The 20,409-nt window shown below is 34.9% G+C and overlaps 1 long non-coding RNA gene across 1 annotated transcript in view; it reads right to left on the bottom strand.

The window, feature by feature from the left end:
• Positions 1-1,836: 1,836 nt before the first annotated feature.
• The window catches only part of LOC132367117 (uncharacterized), a 71,003-nt gene continuing 52,430 nt past the window's right edge, over positions 1,837-20,409 (bottom strand). The window contains exon 4 of the long non-coding RNA XR_009503688.1: positions 1,837-2,078. This is a non-coding gene — a long non-coding RNA (uncharacterized LOC132367117). The remainder of the gene's footprint in view (positions 2,079-20,409) is intronic.

Raw genomic sequence — 20,409 nt, 5'->3', positions numbered from 1 at the left:
TGTTGGCTTTATTCACATGACCTATAAAGTTGCCAAGCTGTGTTCTTCTGTCTTTAGAATTACACTTCTTTCAAGAAAATTTAAGTTAATAACTATGTTGTAACATCCTTTTTTGTCTACTAAAGCCTTAATTAGCAAAGCAATTCGCCATAATTAAACACTACAGTATGTTCTATCTTTAGAAGAACTGATAAACCTAAAAATCATGCTCTAATATTTTTTAACCATTTTAAATTTCAAGTCAGGTATTTCATTGGCTTGTTAGATTTGAATGCATAATTTATCTTTATTCTAATACACTTGTGTTCTGTTTTGTGTTTTTAGTTTGGAAACCTTTACGCCATTTAAGAAACCAAAGCATTATTGAGCTCAACAACGAATGACGTTTACACTGAATATTTTATGGCAGGCACACCTGAGAACATAGGATTCCTGATTTCCAGGCATGGGCAATTTCTACTGCTTTTCTGGCATTCCCCTCTCACTCACTGGCAACCCTGGTTGCTCTGGCCTCCCTCTCCTTGTTAACGTGAATTAGATAATGTGACATCCCAATCATGAATTTAGAAGCATTAATATTTTTAAAGTATAGTTGCCAAAATAAACTCCCCAAACAAGGAATGACTATTTATCAAAAATGATGATGATTCCTCCTCAGATATATAATTTTTTAAACCATATATATTTCTTTTATTTCTTACAGGGTATTAATTCCATATTTCAGAAGAAAAGAAAATAAGGGTTGATTAACTGCAAATTTCAAGTGCAAAACTTGCAATTTTGCCCATATTCTTGACCACAACTCTATCATGAAATGAAAATAATAATTTCCAAAGAAAAAGAAACAAGTGTTTAAAAGTAATAACCACAATGACAAATTTTGTAGAACCACATATATACATGCAGCACTAAGAGATATCTTTAGATCCCTTTTTTAGATGATTCCATCTATAATGGGACAAAAATACATAATAGCTACAAGAATACATGCTTCATTATTTAAGACTTATTAAATCATTACAAGCAGATCTATTAATAAGGTATTGGAATCAAATGAGGACATGAATCACTACATCTTTAAATTTAAAATAAGATTAGGTTCTTATCCAAAGAATTAAATATATATATAGTATTTCATATACAGGAGATATATATATTATATATGTATATATATTTGCATAGGAATATACTATATCTGTGTGTGCATATATATATACACACACATATATGTACATATCCTACATGGAAATATATAGTTATCATAGAATATAGAACAGAGAGAATATCAAAAATTGTTACTAGAGACTAAGGAAGGACATGTTTATCATGACAGAAAGGGTTAAAAAGAGTTAAGAACTGGAAGGAAATCAACCAATAATTTTTGAATGCTAAGAATGCAGAAAGATTTTTTCTTCTTAAGTGTTTCTTGTGTTTCCCTACTTTTTAGAATCAGCTGGGTATTACTTTTAAATCATTAAAAATTCTTCCAGAAAAAGAAACAAATAATTATTTGAGAGGATTAGCAATTTAAAATAGTAAAGGTAACTCCTATATGATCTGAAAATTGCAACCCTTGTAATTTCAAGGTTAGTAGTCAGTTTAGCATTAAAATGGCATTAGTCAGTTCAGCATCTTAGTAACATAAATAATAATTTCATAGAGACTGTAGTGAAACATTTCTATCAAATTAAAAAAATATATCAAATCATGTCTCAAATGACACAGGAACAAATCACTGGAGTATTGTATCATTTCCATAATTTGATGTAACAATAACAAATAGTAACATGTTAATAAAATTTACCTAACCTATGTAAACAATGCACACACCCATATTTATAATAACTAGACAAAATAACATAACTTCTTGACATAAACAATTACAGATATCTTAAGAATAATTAAAATTTGAGGGAGCTATCTTCTGAAAGACTAAAACCCCAAAGTATTTTCCACTTTAAAATTTTTGGTAGGTAACAGGGCTTCACTACTGGGTCTAAATCTAATAGCAAATTTTCAAGCCAAGAGTTAACAGGTTCCATCTCCAATCAAGAACAGCTAGAAAAGGTACATGCATTCTGGAAAAAAAAAAAAAGATTATAAATCAATGTGTGGATGTGAATATCATGTCATTACCCATGCTAAGCTTCTCATTCTTGCCTGAGTCTTACGTCAGAGAAGACTTTCTTCTGGGTCATTTATTTCCATCAATCTTCCTTCTCAACCCCATAGGAAATCAAGGCTTAAATTTCATTGACTTTTAAATAAACGTAGGTCTTCATAGATGGGCAAGAAGCCCAGCTAACAATTTTAAATCATTTTCTTAAAATTCCCCTAATTTCCATTTGACCAGACTCATTAAATAGAAAGTGACAAATACCTGTCTTCAACAAACTCCATTTCAAAGCAGGATTTTGGGGGAAAACCAACAAACAAACAACTACAGGTGGAAACAATGCTTGGGTGGGCAAAAAAAAAAAAAAAAAGAGATATCTGCATTTAGATGGAACATTTCCAGGAACAAGAATACAGGCATGCTTTTTCATCCTCTTCTTGATCTTCAGTCTGATATAGAGATCCAGATGGGACTTCTATTTCCCAGTTAAGTTGACTCTAGCAATGGGCTTCTGTCCTCTGAATAAGGTTATAGGCTCCTAGTGTCTGTATATTGAGGTGATCCTCTCATTTCACTAGGAGTAACTTCATGGGATGGAACACAATACATTTTATCTCCTTGACTATATCTGATTTGGGAACCAGTGAGTTGAGGTACCAGGATTTGCATTGCAGAAGAAAGGCAAAATGGCTTGAAGACAATTTTACCCTCATTGGGGACTTTTTTGGGCTCCCTGAAAACTCCTCCTGAAATAGCTGATGCTGACTCACTGGCTTTGGGGACACACTTATTGTAGCCAAAATTTTTATGGCACTTGATTGTGAGATCCTAGATTAGCTACATTGCTTGTTGACACATGAACGTTTTCACTTTGACTTACCTAAATTCAAATTTTAAACTTTCAGAAAGAGCACAGATGGCTTTAAGATTTAGCATTTTATATTTATAAGGAAAAAATATACTCTATTCTAATTTATTCTCCTACCACAAGAAAATCTAAGTTTTGTGCTAAGCAATTCCATTTATATCTACATGAAATGTCCCTGTCATTTCCTTCAGTCTCCACCCCAGCTGTTCTCATCACTACCCACACTCAAAAAATCTCTCTTATATACATTTTTAGTCATATTTTCTGCTCTAGAAAGGAATGTGTAGTAATTCAAATAACGCCTCAGCCTAGCATCATAGCGTAATTGGCAAAAGAGAGTGGGGAGGGGGGTAAGGAAGAAAGAAAGAGAGAGAAAGAAGAAGGAGGAGGAGGAGGAGGGAGAGGGGAGGAGGAGAAGAAGGAAAGAAAGAAAGGAGGAAAGAAGGAAAGAAACAGAGAGGGAAGGAGGAAAGGAGGGAAGGAAAAAGAAAGGGAATTTGCATCTGAATTGCCATTCGAGAAATTGCTTTTCTGATTGTGACAAATTATTTTCAAAGGGACTTATATACACAGTAATTATCATTAAGATTCAAACAATGTAATAAGAACAGAGTGAACATTTCTCCAAAATTTAGCTAACAACAAATGTTTGTAAAGAATCTAAAACAAAGATATTTATCGCAGCATAATTTATTAATACAAATTATTTAACACATCCAAAAATGAGGGAATGATTTATGACATATTAGTATATCTATGCAGTACAGAGATATATTAATACCTTATGTGGACAATGACATTGTGATTGTGGATTATTTAATGACAAGTAAAGATGCTAACAGTATATTAGATTAGTATGCATAAAAGTGGGTTTAAAAAAATTGCCTGTAGAATATGACCCCAGTTTCTGCAAATATAAAGATGTGTGTGTGGACATAGAAAACAAACCTATGGTTACCAAAGGGGAGGAGGGATAAATTATGAATATGGGATCAACAGATACACACTACTATATATAAAATAGATAAACAACAAGGATTACCTGTGTATAGCACAGGTAACTATAGTCGATATCTTGAGAAGAATAGAAAAAAATATATATATGTATAACCAAATCACTCTGCTGTACACATGAAACTAACACAGTATTGTAAATCAACTATACTTCAATTTTTAAAAATGTGTGTGTGTGTGTGTGTGTGTGTGTGTGTGTGTAATAAGAGCAAAAGATACACCAATTCTTTTTAAATTGTAGGATTACAAGAGATTTTTATTGTTTTACTGTTTTACTCAATAAATATGTACTGCTTTTTAATATGGAAAGTAAGCCAGTTCAAGTTACTTTTATACATGTTGTGCAGTAGACTAAGTTGACGATCAGTTTCGTGCTGTGCTGGTTATTAACCTACTGTATATCATCTCCAAACCCATTCTTCTATGCTCTGCTCTGTCATGCTGAGGTTTCAACTTTGCAAATAATCTTTCTATTTTCTAGCAGGTTTCCTGTTAGACTCTACCAATGGGGGCACTACTGGGAGACTGAGAGGAAAACACATGGAGAAGGGATATGCTCTTCCTATTTGCTTCTTTCTGTGGGTGTCATCCCAGCAATGGCCTGTCACAGCACAAGTTGTTTCACTCGCGAGCTTATTTCAGCAGTCCCAGAACAGGCCTCACCACACCCCCTTGGTAGTGCTAGCATAAAACGGGCCGTGTCCTCTCCCAACTACTAACCGCCCTTACTGAGTCACTTCTAAAACTAACACGTTTGAGTGGAAGCAAAACAAGAGAAGGCTCCCCTTCCCCATATCAACACCGAGCTCACACGTTTGGCTGTGCCCCGTGCAGTGCAGGCGGTGGGCACCCCCGACGGCGGGGCGGGCGGCAGAGGTATGGGGTGGATGGCACCACTCTCGAGATTCACAGATGTGGCAGGCCCACCTGATTGACAGGGCAGTAAATTGTCCTGTAGAGCTGTTCTCTTTAAAAACAGTTACGATACAGTAGAGTTCAAGTCCAGGAGTTGAAATGCACAGTAATTAAGGACAAAGGTTGGTGGCCTTGCCCAGGGCCTGCTGGGACAGACCCCGTTTAAGCTCTGCCTGGATTCTGTCACCTGGGCAGCAGCCAGCTGGGGAGTCACAGGCCGGGGCTAGGAGTTCCACAACTGAGTACATGGGCTTTTTGTGTTGGCCAGGAAGGGAAAAAGCTCATGATGCCCCAGAGGGAATCACTAGTGTCCTATGCAATAGAACTGAAATCAGGGAGTAGTAAGAACATTCACATTGCTCTGGCTACATTGACTGTGAACTATTCTCTTTTCATAAAGACTGTAACATTGAAGGGAAAGCTCAAGGCTTGTCAGTAATTAGCAAGTCTTGGAAGTCGTACAAGACCTGGCAGCTACTTTTAGACTTCTTGGGACACTTATCAGTGATGATTCAAATGCAGTACAATTAGCCAAGTCTTTAGGCATTGATTCTCAAATTAAAAAGTATGCCTCAGTATTAGAACCAGCTAAAATAAGCGAATGCTGTAGACTTACCCTAAATTTGCTGTAACAGTGGGGTAAGAGGCTGAGATTTTAAATTGACTAGTGTTTTTTTTCTTACATTTTACATGACTGATTACAGATGATGAAAAGAATGCTGCGGATTAAGTAAAATTTCAGATCCTGTAAAGTGCGGGGGAAGGGAAAACAAAGGAGAAATTAATTTTTGCACTGATGAACTGTGAAATTTTCCTGTATAATGTGGGTAGGTTTTTAAGAGTTTAGAAATAAATTAAGAATGAGCTGTGACCACCACCACCACCACCAAGAAACAGGGGTGTTTGAAATAAAAGCAAGAGAAGGCTCTGCTGCAAGTCCAGTGGTCCTGCCTCGCCACTTGTAGACTCACAGTGGCAGATCCTAAGAGTCTGGGTAAACAGGGGTGCTGCAAGGAGACTCTGGAAAGCCCCAAGAGGAGGACCACCGTGAAGACCTCTAGGGTTCGGGAGCAAATCTATGCTCTCTCCGATACATTCTTTTCTTCTTTTGAGAAACGGTTCTTGGAGTGCTTTTGACCTTTATAGAGACTGAACTCCTGACCATGGGACTGTCGACTGAAAAAAAAAAATAATGCACAACCTAAAGGTTGAGAGTTATGTTTTATTTGGTGGACAAAACTGAGGACTTCAGTCAGGGACGCAGCCTCTCAGATTGCTCTGAGGGATGGCTCAGAAGAGGTCAGGGAGGGGCCGGGATATAGAGGAGTTTTTGCAACAAAGACCAGGTAGTCAGAAATTCAAAAGATTACTGTTAATTAATTAGAAAAATAGACATCTCAAGTTGATGAATTTAGCGCTTTTCTATGTATGGGAAGATGCAAAAGGCTGGGCTCACTGAAATCATTCCTTTGATATGCACCTCAGCTATCTGGGGCCAGTATCCTGTGTTTTCCCATCCTGAGTCTCCTTAGGGTGCACCATCGGGGGTGGCTGCAGCGGCTGAGCGCTTGATGGCTGCAATGTCCTTTGTTCACTGATATGGCAGGTGACATTTTTTTCACTCACAGGACACGAAAATGACCATCCAACCTGAACTGCCCCTCATGAACTAGATATTACATCGTCCACCAAGCCAGGAGTTTGGGCAAGTAATTAATCATCAAGTGGACACTTGATGCACATGAGAAGGTGGCTTGAGGCCTTCTCTTGTATTTTGATGTACTTCTTTGATACCTACTCCTGCTTTAGTGTCTCTTCTGCTTTGATCCAAGAGATTTTCTTATGATGGAGGAAAACAGCTTGAGCTGTTTCCAGATGGCTAGATCCTGAGGAAGGTGGCTCTAACACAATTTAGACTCTAATGGACACCAGAAGTTTCATTAAACTGGAAGTTAAAACTATTGCCTGGTCACTTCGGGCTCCTTATGGCACTGAACTAACACTCAAAAAAGGAGGTAGCTGCACAGGCTGGGGAAGTTGGTGTCGATTATCAAAGGGACTCGAGTAGCTTCTAAACAGGGAGGGAAGTAGGGAGCACACTGACAGGATTCTCTGAGCACCTATTAATACTTTCATGTCCAATAATAGAAGTTAATAGAAAACTACAGCGACCATAAAAAGGCAGGTTCCTGAGGATTCAGATCCTTCAGAAATAAAAACTGAGATAAGCCCACTCGTAAAGAAACCCAGTCGTTCAAACGGAACATGAAAAAAGAAAGTTACAAATATTAACCATCACCTCATGATTAGTTTTATAAATAAGGACTACAGAAGGTACGCACGCTTTCTTCCTCGCTTGTTATGTGTATTCATATTTGTCTTATTATATACTCATTCATTTATTTTTATCTTTTCTCTTTCTCTTATTATTTTATGTAAGATTTATTGGGTGGTGGTTCTACTACAATTTAGACTGCAGATTAGTCTCCAGGTGAGACTGTTACAAAATTTGAGGAGTAATTAACATCACTCAGTGATGGATACCATGACTCTTTCCAGAGATGAACACCCCTGTTGGGATTTTGTGTCTCCCTTTTTCCAGAAAGAGGGGAGAGCAAAGGACTATCTTTCTAGGCAAAGGCATAGTTTTTGCTTTTTGGAAGTTCAAAAATGGGTATAATACAGAGTAGTCAACGAGTGAATTATGCCAGTTCATTAAGCTATTTCTTTTGACCTCCAGACTCTTCACTCTGTACTCAGCTGAGACTGCAATCTGCATTTCCCCTTGGCCAGATTGTGTCTTTCTAGACGACCAGTAAGAGGCACTAGAGGGAAAGTGGAAGGCAGAATGAAGGAGGAAAGACGAGCTCATGCTATTTCCTTACTCTTCTTCAACATCTCCCTACCAATAGTCTTTTTCCCTGGCAGTAGCAGAAACAGCCCCTTAAGAGCACAAGACAAGCCGAACTCTCACCCTAGCCGGCTAGATCTCAGCTCTGTAGACCCTCCTCCCAGGGCTTGGATAACCCACCCCAACACTTTCCTGTTTTCTCCCAGCCCTACAGGTGTAACTGCTTCCTGCAGTTAATTTCTCTGTTTCCTCAATGTTCCTCCTTTTAGCTTTTTTAGTCACTCTCCATTTTCAAGTCTCTTTGTTAAAATAAATAGTGTGGTTTCTGATTTCCTGACTGGACTCTGTTGATGCAAATAATCATCAGGTACTGTGTCTCAGATCCATTGTTTTACCTAGTCTTCACAACAACCCTGTCCAGAATATACTAAAATCCAGGGTACTGGGGCTAAGGAGACTGAAGTTAAGCTTTGTTTCTCTTTCCATGGTCACAAAGAAAATGACTGTCAAAACCTGGATTTGAACCCAGAACAGGCTAACCCAAATGTCCACCAACTGATGAATGGATACATAAAATTTGGTATAATCTACAATGGAATATTATTGAGTAATAAAAAAGGAATGGAGTATTTATGCATGCTACAACATGAATGAACCTTGAAATCATTATGTGAAAGAAGCCAGACCAAAAAGGCAACATACTGTATGATCTTGCTAGTGTGAAATGTCCACAATCGGAAAATCTGTAGAGATAGGAAATAGAATAGTGTTTGCCAGGGCCCAGGGGGAGAAGGAATTAGGAGTGACTGCTAATGAGTATGGGGTTTCTTTTTGGAAGGATGAAAATCTTCTCATATTAGATAGTGGTGATGAATATACCAAAACCCACTGAATCATACACTTGAAAAGGATGGATGGATTTTATGGCATGTAAATTTTATCTCAAGAAAACTGTTCCAAAAATTGTATTTAAAACCAAATAATGAAACACGGGGATAAATAGCTTCATTAGTTTTACTCCAGGAAAATAATTATTTTATCTTTTTGTTAATCAGCCTGAAATGATTTCAGAGAATAGCATTTTGTGTGTAAACCACTATTTTGCATGTGTGTTTGTATGTGTTTTTTCCACGAAAGGCTTTCACACAGAGAGGGCTTTAATTTTTCATGGTGTTGCCATGTTGATCTCTGAGATTTTGCACAGTATTTTTGATCCTGGACTAAAAAAAGAGAGTAGGAGGGCATTTCACAAAAGAGGAAGTATGAATGGCTAATAATATAAAAAAGATGCTCTACTTCACTGAGAGAATGTAAATGAATTTAACAGTAAGCTATCACATCACACCCTCAGACCGGCAAACACTGGAGTGGTAACAAGTGAGGAAGAGAACTCTCATACATTACTGGTGGAAGTATAAATAGTGACGGCCGTTTAGGAAAGCATTCTGGCACTATATATTAAAATTAATAATCCGCATATCCTTTTATTCAGCAATCCCACTCCTTGTATTCTAGCCCATAGAAATAAAAGTACTAGTGCATAAGGAATAGTAACAAAGATATATTTTACAGCTTCAGAAACAATTGAGGACTAATTTAATACGTTGTGATGGTTTCATACAATATTACTTAGCCATTAAAAGGAATGAATTCGATCTATATATATTTCCCTAGAAATATGTTCATGATGTACAGCTAAGGGACAAAAACAAAATTCAGAGAAATATATGCACCATTCCATTTATGTAAAACAAAATGGCAAAATGTGTTTTATATGTGCCCTATGTTTTTGCATATATGCATGTATGATTCCATAAACATGGGAAAAGGTATAGAAATCATCTACACCAGGTAGCTAATTTTTGACTATATAGTTGGTGAATAGGAGATGAGGTGGGGAGGGGAGAATGGAGTAGAGGGAGAGGAGATGTCAGTTCATAAAAACAACTGACCCAGCATGTATTATATTGTCCCATTTATGCCATTTTATATACAGAATAAATATCTGTGATTGCATGAAGATGAATAAATGAATTTAACCAAAATGCCGCAAATGGATACATGAGGGCAGCAGGATTTCAGAGGATATTTTCATTTTTCCCTATAATTTATGGTATTCTTTAAAGTTTTACAAAGGTTATACACTATTTACATAATCAGAAAAAGTGATAGGACTGTTTTCAATGGGGAAAATAGATAACATAAGCAATATTTTGTTATTGTTATTTTTAAAGGCATTTAACCTGGAATACCTTTGTTAATTTGTAGGTTCAGAAATTAAAATACTTTGGAAAATAGCTGGGATTGAATATTACCTTTGTTAGACTGGAAATAAAAGTTTTCAGCTAATTAATAGTGTAAATCCCACATGAGGAAGAGATGTGTGTAACTCACAGACAGTGGTTTTCAAAATCTCTAACCCTAGTTCTCCCGCTCAAGTCAAGGGTGTGGCATCATGAAAAAGGAACCACTGAGATCCAGTATGCGGTTCTTGCTCTAGCATTCATGTCTTATGTGGTCTCAGGACCTTCTCATTTCTGGGCCTGGAGTTTCTGATCTGTTAAGTGGCCCGGACTAGATTAGATGTTCTCCAATCTGATGGTCAACAGACTCCCACAGCGTGAGGTCCATATGAAGCATAATGAATCAGAATCTCTGGAGCTGGAGGTTAGAAGTCTGTATTTTTAAAAATCCCTCAAGTCTGGAAGATTTGAGAACCGCATGGAACACCATGTCACATCCAGCCACGATTGTTTTAAATCTCTGCTGCATTTTTTTGCTGTTACTGCCACACCCTCTTAGTGTGGAAAGCAAGTCATCTCCAATGATCTGTTGCTGCTTCGGTGACTGATGCTCATGACTGACTTGATGCTCCTGATATGTACTAGTTGCAGTGGTTTCTCAAGGTCTGGGGGAGGGAGAGATGGCTTTTCCTTCTGTGTTATGTGCAGCTAAGGTTGTTGAGATTGAGCAGGTACCACCTGGACACAAGTGAATCCTTTACTTGCTGTCGTTTCCTTATCTTTGTGGTGAAAACTATGTCTGTCCTTCAGAAGTGATGAATTGGATTTTCTGGGTATGTGCTGTATTAGTTGATCTAACTATTAATGAGATTTTTAATGTACAAATAAAATGTAGAAAACAAAAGGAGTGAGAAGTTACATTTGTTACATATATTACATTCTGGAACATTATAAGTCAAATTAAACCACTTCTATTAAAAGTCTAAAGGATCTAGAATGTTGTGTGTTACAAAAAGGAAAAACATGTCCTCTTCTTACTGCTCCATATATTCTAAATACCAAATAAGACAAAAGTGCATTATGTATTTCAAATAGGGTGCTTTCTACTCTTCGATTTAGTGGAGAATGTTCACATAATAAATACCTTCTTTTGTTACTTTCTAATTCTCATAGAGTTGAAAATATAATGTGATCAGTTAAATACTCATTGGAACCCAGTGATGAACCCATTAGAAAATATATCTTTTCATATATTTTATACTTCTATGACACATTTCAATGTGTGAAAAATGAGAGGTATATTTTATGCTAAAAAATTGCTATTCGCGGAGCAACTAGGCCCGTGAGCCACAACTACTGAGCCTGCGCGTCTGGAGCCTGTGCTCCGCAACAAGAGAGGCCACGATAGTGAGAGGCCCATGCACCGCAATGAAGAGTGGCCCCCGCTTGCCGCAACTAGAGGAAGTCCTAGCACAGAAACGAAGACCCAACATAGCAATCAATCAATCAATCAATCAATCAATAAATCTTTAAAAAAAAAAAAGCAAGTTGGAACATTGCTAAAAAAAAAAAAAATTGCTATTATTTTAAAATTATATTCTTAAAACAGTGTGATATATGTGAGGTCTTAGTTCTTTCATTTTTTACTTATTAAATATCTTTAAGAACCTATTATGCTTCAAGCATTTTGCTAAGTGCTGAAAATTCAAGGATGAACAAAACATAGTTACCATTTCCCTAGATCCTGGATTTGGTTGGTACACTGTCATATAAACAAAGAACTGTGATAAAATGTAATGGAATGGCCACACATAAAGGCATACAAAAACTTTCACCTCATTTATAACTTCCCATTTTTCCCATTTCCCCTCAATATAATAAAGTACAATGATATATTTAAATGCTTTGTAATGTTTGTACACTTCTAGCCACCAAATAAAATGTATTTTAATATCACTGTTGATATTGTTTCCTATTTTAAGGAAAGGTAGCTTATAAAAATGGTATGAGTTGAATGTATTGCCTGCTAATTTTGAAATATTAGTGATTTTAAATGAAGAATAACATGTATAGAATCATATGTACATATTATATTTAATAATATGATCAAGGAATCATATATTATATTTAATAATATATTTAATAATATAATTATAAATGTCAAATTACATTTTTTTCTATTGGAAAGGCTTTTTAAAAAATGCTCTCTGTGGAATTTTCTCCTCTTTCCTCACTCTTCTTTTATTTCCTTCTCTCCTCAGTGTCAGTCATAGTGTTAAAGCAAATGAGGTGTTAAAAGAAATTTTAAAAAAATAGAAATAATAACAACAATAACAAAAAAGGGAAAGAAAAGAAAGTCAGAAACACAACATTGAGAAAATGCATATTTAACCAAGTCTGGGAGATCAAGCCAGACAGCACTTGGTAAATACTCTTTGAAGACAGTAATGCTCAAAGGTTGTGTTTGCTGTTGTGCTTGAAGTTTGCTTTTCGTGGGATCAAAGACACCAGATGACCAGTAATCTCACTTGCCCTTTCTTTTTCTACTCTCTGTGGGCTCTGTACACACCTCCTTTCCCCTGCAACCTTGCTTGCCCCTGGCCATCTCCCAGCTCACTTGTTCTTCTAAAGATGTCTGGGATGGTTAGGATTCAGCAGGTCACACCTTAGCCTGTCAGGACCTGGTGCCTCCTATGCCTAGCATTAGTTCATCACTTTATTTCCCCTCCAAAGGGCCCAGTGACAAGTCTGCCTTGTTAGACATAAATCTCAGTGAGCCCAAGGCAGCCAGCAGTCTCCCGTTTGGTTACCTGTCATATCTCCTTATGTTTTGGCAGTTTGAGACACCCGTAGTTCTCAACCTCAGCCAGGGCCATGCCAAGGAGGGCGAATATAGGATAGACAACCCCACTCAAGGGCCTTTAGATTTAATCTGTACAAGGTCACCATTCACAAACTACATAGGGTTAGACACAAATCCATGGTAAATTTTTTTAAAGCTTTAGTTTAGTTTAATTCAACTCCCCAATCATTTATTAAAGCTATGCAAGCTGAGGGAAACTGCACACGACACTTAAGTTTTAAAAGTTTAACTTATCACTCATTACCAGTTTTGATCTTTACAACAACCTTGCGAGATAGATGGGTAAATATTCTTCCATTGCATTGCATTCCATTCACTTATTCATCTATTCATTCACTTAACAAACTTTTTTTTTTTTTTTTTTTTTAATTTAAAGAATCTACTCTATTTGGTACTGCTCTTAGATTAGAGCTAAAATAAAAAGACTGATGAAATGTTGTCCTTACTTTCCAGAGACTACCTGTCTTTCAGGAGAGGCACAGAATTAGGCAGATACTACACAGAGTAAATGCAATGACAGAGGTAAGCAAAGGAGAGTATATCCAATGAGGTGAGATAAGAGGGTATATACAAGGGCTGGATGCTCCAAGGAGGTGATGCCTGAGGTGAAGCATGAAGAGAAGTAAGAGTTTGCCAGGAAAACAAAAAACCCTGACATATTTTGCCCTTATTTTGTAATTTCATAAAACCCTTAGAGGTTCTTATTCATATTACTGCCTCTCTTCAGATGTTTCAATCCAGGTTTAATGTAGTTATGGGAACTAGGCAACGTCACTTAGCAAATAATTGGCAGAAATGGGACAAAGCAAACTCATTCTGTCTGATTCGCATTTAGTGCTCTTTTCATGAAGCAATGTTATTTCCTTAGGAGGAGTTAATTCCATTTTGAAGAAAATATTGATAGTGGAGAAGAAGTGAATTATAAGATGAGATCACTTTAATTATAAGCCAGAGAGCAAAAATAAGTTGAAGAATTTAGTCTGAAGTACTCCAATTTTCCAACTTCTCTGTACAAAATAAGTGGACAAAAATTTCCATTTATATTTTAAATTAGGTTTATGTGGTAAATATTTTGTAATTTTTGTGAAGCACAGACTACCATTCAAACTTTGCTAAATAAGAACAGAGTTCAATTTACAGTTTAATTCCATATTGAAGAAGTTGGTGTTTTTGTTTTTTCTTTTCAAGAATCATCAGAGAACTTAAAAGCATACTCTTACCCAGCCAGAGAGAATGCTTAAAATCATTTTCCTGAATAATTAGAGAAAGTGAAATCAGGTAAAAGAATATAAATGCATTCCTCTTGTAGACTTTTCTGGAAAAACAGCAGGAGGAACATTACAAAAGATCACTAAGAAAAATTACACAATGGAAAACCACTAGACAAGAAATGCCAGCTCTGCCAAGATTTGCTGTGTGGTTCTGAGTACATCACTTTACCAAGGTGAGCCTTTCTGCTTTCTTTGGTGTAATGAAGACAATGGTCCTATTGTGTTCCAATTTACAAGGTTCCAGTGCATAAATTAAATGATATATGGGGAATAATTTGAAACATAAAACACTATGCATAAAGTACTGAAAAGAAGAATGTATTTATTATTACAAATTAAATATTTTGTGCGTATTAATAAAGAAAAAGGTTTGTATTAGCAGATCTTCAAGGGAAAGAGTTAATATAGACATCTTAGGAAAACCATGAGTCCTCTCCTGAGTAGACTGTAACGACTCTTGTTATGTTGCCTACAATTCATTTTAAACATCTCAGCATAGATAGTGTAATAAAGTGGGTATAATTTAACTATAATCTACATGCTAGAATGGATTATTAATGTTGAAAGTATTCTAGTTAGGATAATTAGATAGCATTTGAAAGACTCTAATCAGTGTTGTGTGTCTTCCAATAACAATGACTTCTAATAATGACATCCCCAACTGCAATAGAACAGAAGAGATACTTTTCCCCCATTGTAAAGGTGATTTGAGAACTTGGTGGGCCAGCACGCACTATCCTTCAAAGCGTGCCCTAGTCCTAGGACTCCTGTTCTTTCCCAGGGCCCAAAAGCAAAATATAGGACTCACCTAATTTTAACCAGATGACTAGCTGATCCTCAAAACTACTGTCACATGGGCGTCCAAAGAACCTTTCATGAAAGGTCAATGACTGAAGGACAGAGAGCTAAAATTTCACCTAGTTTAAAGAACAGGTTGTTTGAATGTTTTTGTACCTTCTTGGTAATAAATCTGTTCATGCCACCTGTGTCTGTGACTTGATTTTTGTTGTAATGTACCACTTGGCATGTTGCAAACTTGTTAAGGAGATTATTACTTCGAGAGCCACAATGTGAGTTCCTATTTTAAAGACTTCACAGAATTTTTGAAGAATTAATGTGATTCCATCTTTTAAAATAAGAGACTCATGGAGCCTACTTTATCTCCCTTTTTACTTTGGTTTGCAGAAAACTCTAAGTTAGGTTTGATACTTGATTGTATGTCCTCTGGGATGATCCAAACAGCCTTCATTTTTGTTTTCTTCCTTTACGTGGTTTTGATTTTTTAAATTTTAGGCAAATTGCTCTATATTTTATTATTCTAATGGATATTTATTTCATTTTTTTGTTACTTAAGTCCTATATGTAAAAAGGATTAGAACTACAAACATACTTACAAATAAATTTATCATATAATATGAATTTATGATATTATAAATCCATAATTTATAACTATGGACTGCTGTAAGAAAATCTTGCAACAGTAAAAAAGATTACCTTTTCTCTACAAGCTTATTTTCACAGTGAAAACTTAGAGAAATTAGTGAACATTAGAAGCATCAGTATAAAAGTAAAATTTTTAATGAGTTGTAAATTATGGAAAAATAGAATGCTGTGCATATTTTAATAAGGAATTTTATTAATGCACATCTATAATAAATGGCTTTCTCAAACAATAAAATTAGAATAAAAGTTCTCATTATACATCTTTTAAAATGTCTTTAATACTATGTTGTAATACTTAGTCTTTATAAATTTTCTAAACTTTGAAAAAACTTGCTAAGCAAGTTTTTAAATCAATAAATTATTTTTTAATTTATAAAATATTTTCCTATCCCAACCACTTCCACCCTTCTCAGCCCCAAGCTAATGATAAATTCAGAATCAAGTGCAAGAAGTGCAAGAAAAGACTTAATATCACTTTGAAACTTAGGCTATTCTCCTTTAGGTGCTGAAATTCTTTTTTGTAGAAATTCAGGAACTTGCATCCAAATGGGTTAAAGCCACTAACTGGTTAGCACTAACTTCCAATACCTGTGAAGTAGTTAGTGCCCAATTTGTTCCTTTAACATTTATTTCCTTTGCACCCAAAATCTTTGAGGTTTGAAATTAGGATTAATTTCTTAATCTTCATGTTGTAGTACTTATCATCTCTCTCATTAGTCTAATTTGAGTTAATTAGAATCTGTAGTTACTTCTCAATCTGTGTTATAGTAGAACAATTGAAAAGAGAGGCACAGACACAATTATGTTTTTTTATTGCCTGGAGGAGACAGAAAGTCAGTGGGGCTTCCCTTATTAGGTTAATATCTACCTGACTTCAAAATGTTCCAATGATACAAATAGCAATGGGAGCCATTGCACTTTGCAAATTCCATCCCTCTTTCCCTTGCCCTACCCCTTACAATCCAATTAATTTAAAGGTGATGGAAGAAGAGAAATGTTCTACATGTCAAAATGACAATGTCCATTACATGATTTACAGAATGAGTAGTATGTGTGATAGTCTGGGGTGAATTCATGTTTTTACTTTTAAAATAAATTCCCTTTTTGTCATGTTTTATTAAATCCCCCTTCAAATCAGTATGGATGAAGCATGTGCCTAAATAATCTCTTTTGATGACAACAGTGGTTTGATAAAAATGAGATTGAAATAAATATAAAATGTTGTCAATCTATTACCTCCAATTCCTTGATAATCTGGCAGTTGTGGTGTGGATTGATACCCCAAAATGAAACTTTGCTTTTGAGTATAGGTTATGAAGCCAACTTTTATTGTAAAGGTAAGACACTCCATTCTTCAAAATCTATGTGGTTTAGGCCTGGTCTGAACTTCAATGAACAAATGTGCTATTTATAAAAACATCAAAAGAAAGGCATACTATTTGATATAATTAAATATACATGCCAGTTACTGTAATCAAGTGAACTCTAAGGCTCCAATCCAATGACTGGAAATTAGTAACTGTTAAGAATATAATCAATATGAATGAGTCATTAATGTTTAACAAATAGAGGGGTTTTCTTAAAAAACACATAGGGACAAACAATATTCATTGTAAATGTAGAAAGATCTTAAATTTCACTCCTTAAGAAAATTCTAGTTGAAAATCACCAGGAGCCATTAGAACATGAATAAATGTAAAACAAATGAAAAACAGATTTTAAGGTACCAAGATCAGGTGGTAGGAAACAAAATAAATGTCAGCTACTTAAGAAATCTACATTGAATAAGAAACTACTAATACTCTTCCAAAAGGGATATTAAGGAATTATCTTAAAGATATTCTCCTCAGAGCCCTCTAGATTCATAAAAGCACTAGCTAAGTTGTTTTTTCCTTATGTTTAAATAAAATATATAGAGTGAAAACAGTGTTTATTATTAACTAAAAATAGATTTTAATTGACTCTAATGCAAAGTTGTTTCTCAAAGGTAGCTGTTATTTTCAGGAATATTTTCAAGGGAGAACTTTTTTCCATAGGCTCACTTAGATAAGTTGTGAGAACAAAAATTCTAATAAATAAATTAGATTTGGGGAACACTACATAGCCACTACTTTTTTTCACTCTTTTAAAACATGTAAATTAAATAACAAAACATGATTAAATATTTTTATTAGAAACCAAAATTTTGATTGAATTTTAGAAGCCCAAAATATGGTTGAATTATTTCCTTTTATTATAATCTGTTTTTAGCCTATAAATGTTACATTAACTTTTAGTTGCAATGTGTATGTCTATGGGGCTGCCTCACAAATTATGAGTTGTAATTTTATTTGCAAAGGGAAAATGTGGTAATTCTGTGTTCTATTCCAATCCAAAGAGGAAATTCAATTCCATTTTCTCAGTTGTAAAATGAGGACAATACCTGCTTCACTTATCTCCTAGTATTACTATGAGAATACTGATAAAATATGTGTGAAAGGTGGGAGAATAATAAAACCTTTGGCAAATGAAAGGTGATACCAGAATTTTTACTGCGTATCATGTAGAAATATCAATGCACTCTATCTGGATGATTGGAGCAGCAAATAATGTTCTGAAAGTGCTTTTTATAATATTGCAATATTACATCTTGATGCAAACATGCAGAGTTGGCTAGCCCACATGCTGTTTTCGTGCCAACTAGGAAAAAAGAACCGCCTCCTCCAGGCAAATGAACGCCCTTGCCAGGACGATGACTTGGTGAGTAGGGTACAGGTTGGGTGTACTTAGGAACCCTTGTGTTGTAAACAACGTTTATAACTGTACACTGTGACTCAGCAAACATGCTTTAATTTAAAAACTCAGATTTTCACTAAAATATCAATCTAATACGGGCTGTGAACATTTACTAACAACTGAACAGTGTCACAACCAAGGGGAAAGTTATGTCATATGTGGTTAAATTAGCTGTGGCTATACAGAATGAATACGCTCTAAAATACATGTAGTAACAATGGCCACAAATTTCCTAAAGTGCAAAATTTAAGTTTTAACTTCTATTTACAGTGTAGATCAGGGCTGTTCCACTGAAAATATATGCAAGCTATATCTGTCATTTAAAATTGTCTAGTAGCCACATTAAAAAATATTAAAACAAGTATATTTAAAAATTTTCAGTATTATATTTTGTATAACCCAATATATCCAAAATATTATTAATCCAACATGTAAAAAATAGAGAATTCATTACTTTATTTTTGTTTTTCTCCTTTATTTTTCATACTAAGTCTTTATGAATCATCAGATGTGCTTTGGAATTTTTTTAAGGGATGGCACCAGAAAATGTAACAATTTTTTAAAAATGATGTTCAAAAAAAAAAAAAAAAAAAAAAAAAAATGATGTTCAAATATAGAAGTAAATTATTAATCAAATTCCAAAAAGTAATATTTTAACAAAATACGTAGGTTTATATAAAAGATTTTGCAGAGTAATAAATGTCTACTTGGTTGAAATATTAATTTCCTATACTTGCTTATTAACTTACTCTGTGGATTGTCATCTTTTTTCATAAAATGACTTGTATATCTGTAATAGTCACATTCATAATTTTCTGTCTAAAAGTTAACTCAAATGTTGCCTCAATTAAAAAAAAGCATCTCCTCTTATGCATCTTCTAACTTAATTGAACTTTGTACTGTTTACTTTCAAGGAAGGAAGGGGAAAACTCAATTTGTTTCTTACCCTTTCAGTACAGAAGAAGAATTTGGAGACTATGTTTGATGCTTTATATTACTATTTTTTTTAAGTTGCAACTTGGAAAATGAAATTATGAACAAAATTCTCAATATTCACACTCAACTACTCACATTCCTAGTCCCTGGGACAATGCAAGAATTGCAAAGAGCTACCAAGCATTTAAAAAATTAATGTTTATTGCAAAGTTTTATTGCACGATTTTTTTCTACTTTTACATCCTTCTTATATGTTCTGGAGAATGTCCACTTTTCAGAGATAAGTTTTATTATTTTGACGGGGAAAAGGTCCTTAAGGATGTGTTCTATTCTAATTATTTTGTACCACCTTAGTCACCATCAACTAATGAGATGAAACTCTTGAATATATGTTCTCTATAGGAAAGCAAATTTGAATGTAATAATCTTCCCCTCTCCAAGTATATGGATAAATATCATTCAGATTTTGTATGTGTTTTTGCTTAACTGAGTTTGGAAGTTTTCATTAATTCCATTGTAAAAATATATGTTAAATCTGCACACCTAATAAACGTTTTAGAAATTAAATATTTCCATTTTTTATAATTCTATTTATTGAAAATATCTATACCTCAGTTTTCTAAAAGTATCCTGAAGTAACTTCCTTGTGTTTGACACTTTGATAAGATGAAAAAGACCGAAATTTTATAATAGACGATTGCATAAAATCATTTTCCTCAAAAGTGGTTATCGTGTTTTAAAATTACATACTGAAAAAAAAATCACACAGCAAGACTTCATTGTTCTATATGAATTTACTACTCAAAACCAGTCAGTGAGAAAGTGTCCAAAATACTGGGAGCAATTAACCATTAAAATTTTAAGTCTTCCTTTACTGAATCTTTCCATTTTGCAAAATCTATTCAGTTGTATAAACAGCTTTGTATCTGGATTTGACTTGTGATGAACTTGAATGACTTTTATGGGTACAAGACACAAACTGGTTCTACGTTCACAAATTGTTCTCCCTTCCGTTGAAAATTACACAGAGGGCTCATGTAATTTCCCTGAGAGAAAGCAAATGTCGTGTTATGTTCCTGTTCATGATGTCCTCTGAATAGAGAAGCATTGTAAT

The sequence above is a fragment of the Balaenoptera ricei genome, chromosome 6 (assembly GCF_028023285.1).
Source record: "Balaenoptera ricei isolate mBalRic1 chromosome 6, mBalRic1.hap2, whole genome shotgun sequence".
In the NCBI taxonomy this organism is placed as follows: Eukaryota; Metazoa; Chordata; class Mammalia; order Artiodactyla; family Balaenopteridae; genus Balaenoptera; species Balaenoptera ricei.
Note: the sequence above shows the minus strand (reverse complement) of the source record. Positions and strands in the feature narration are given on the sequence as shown.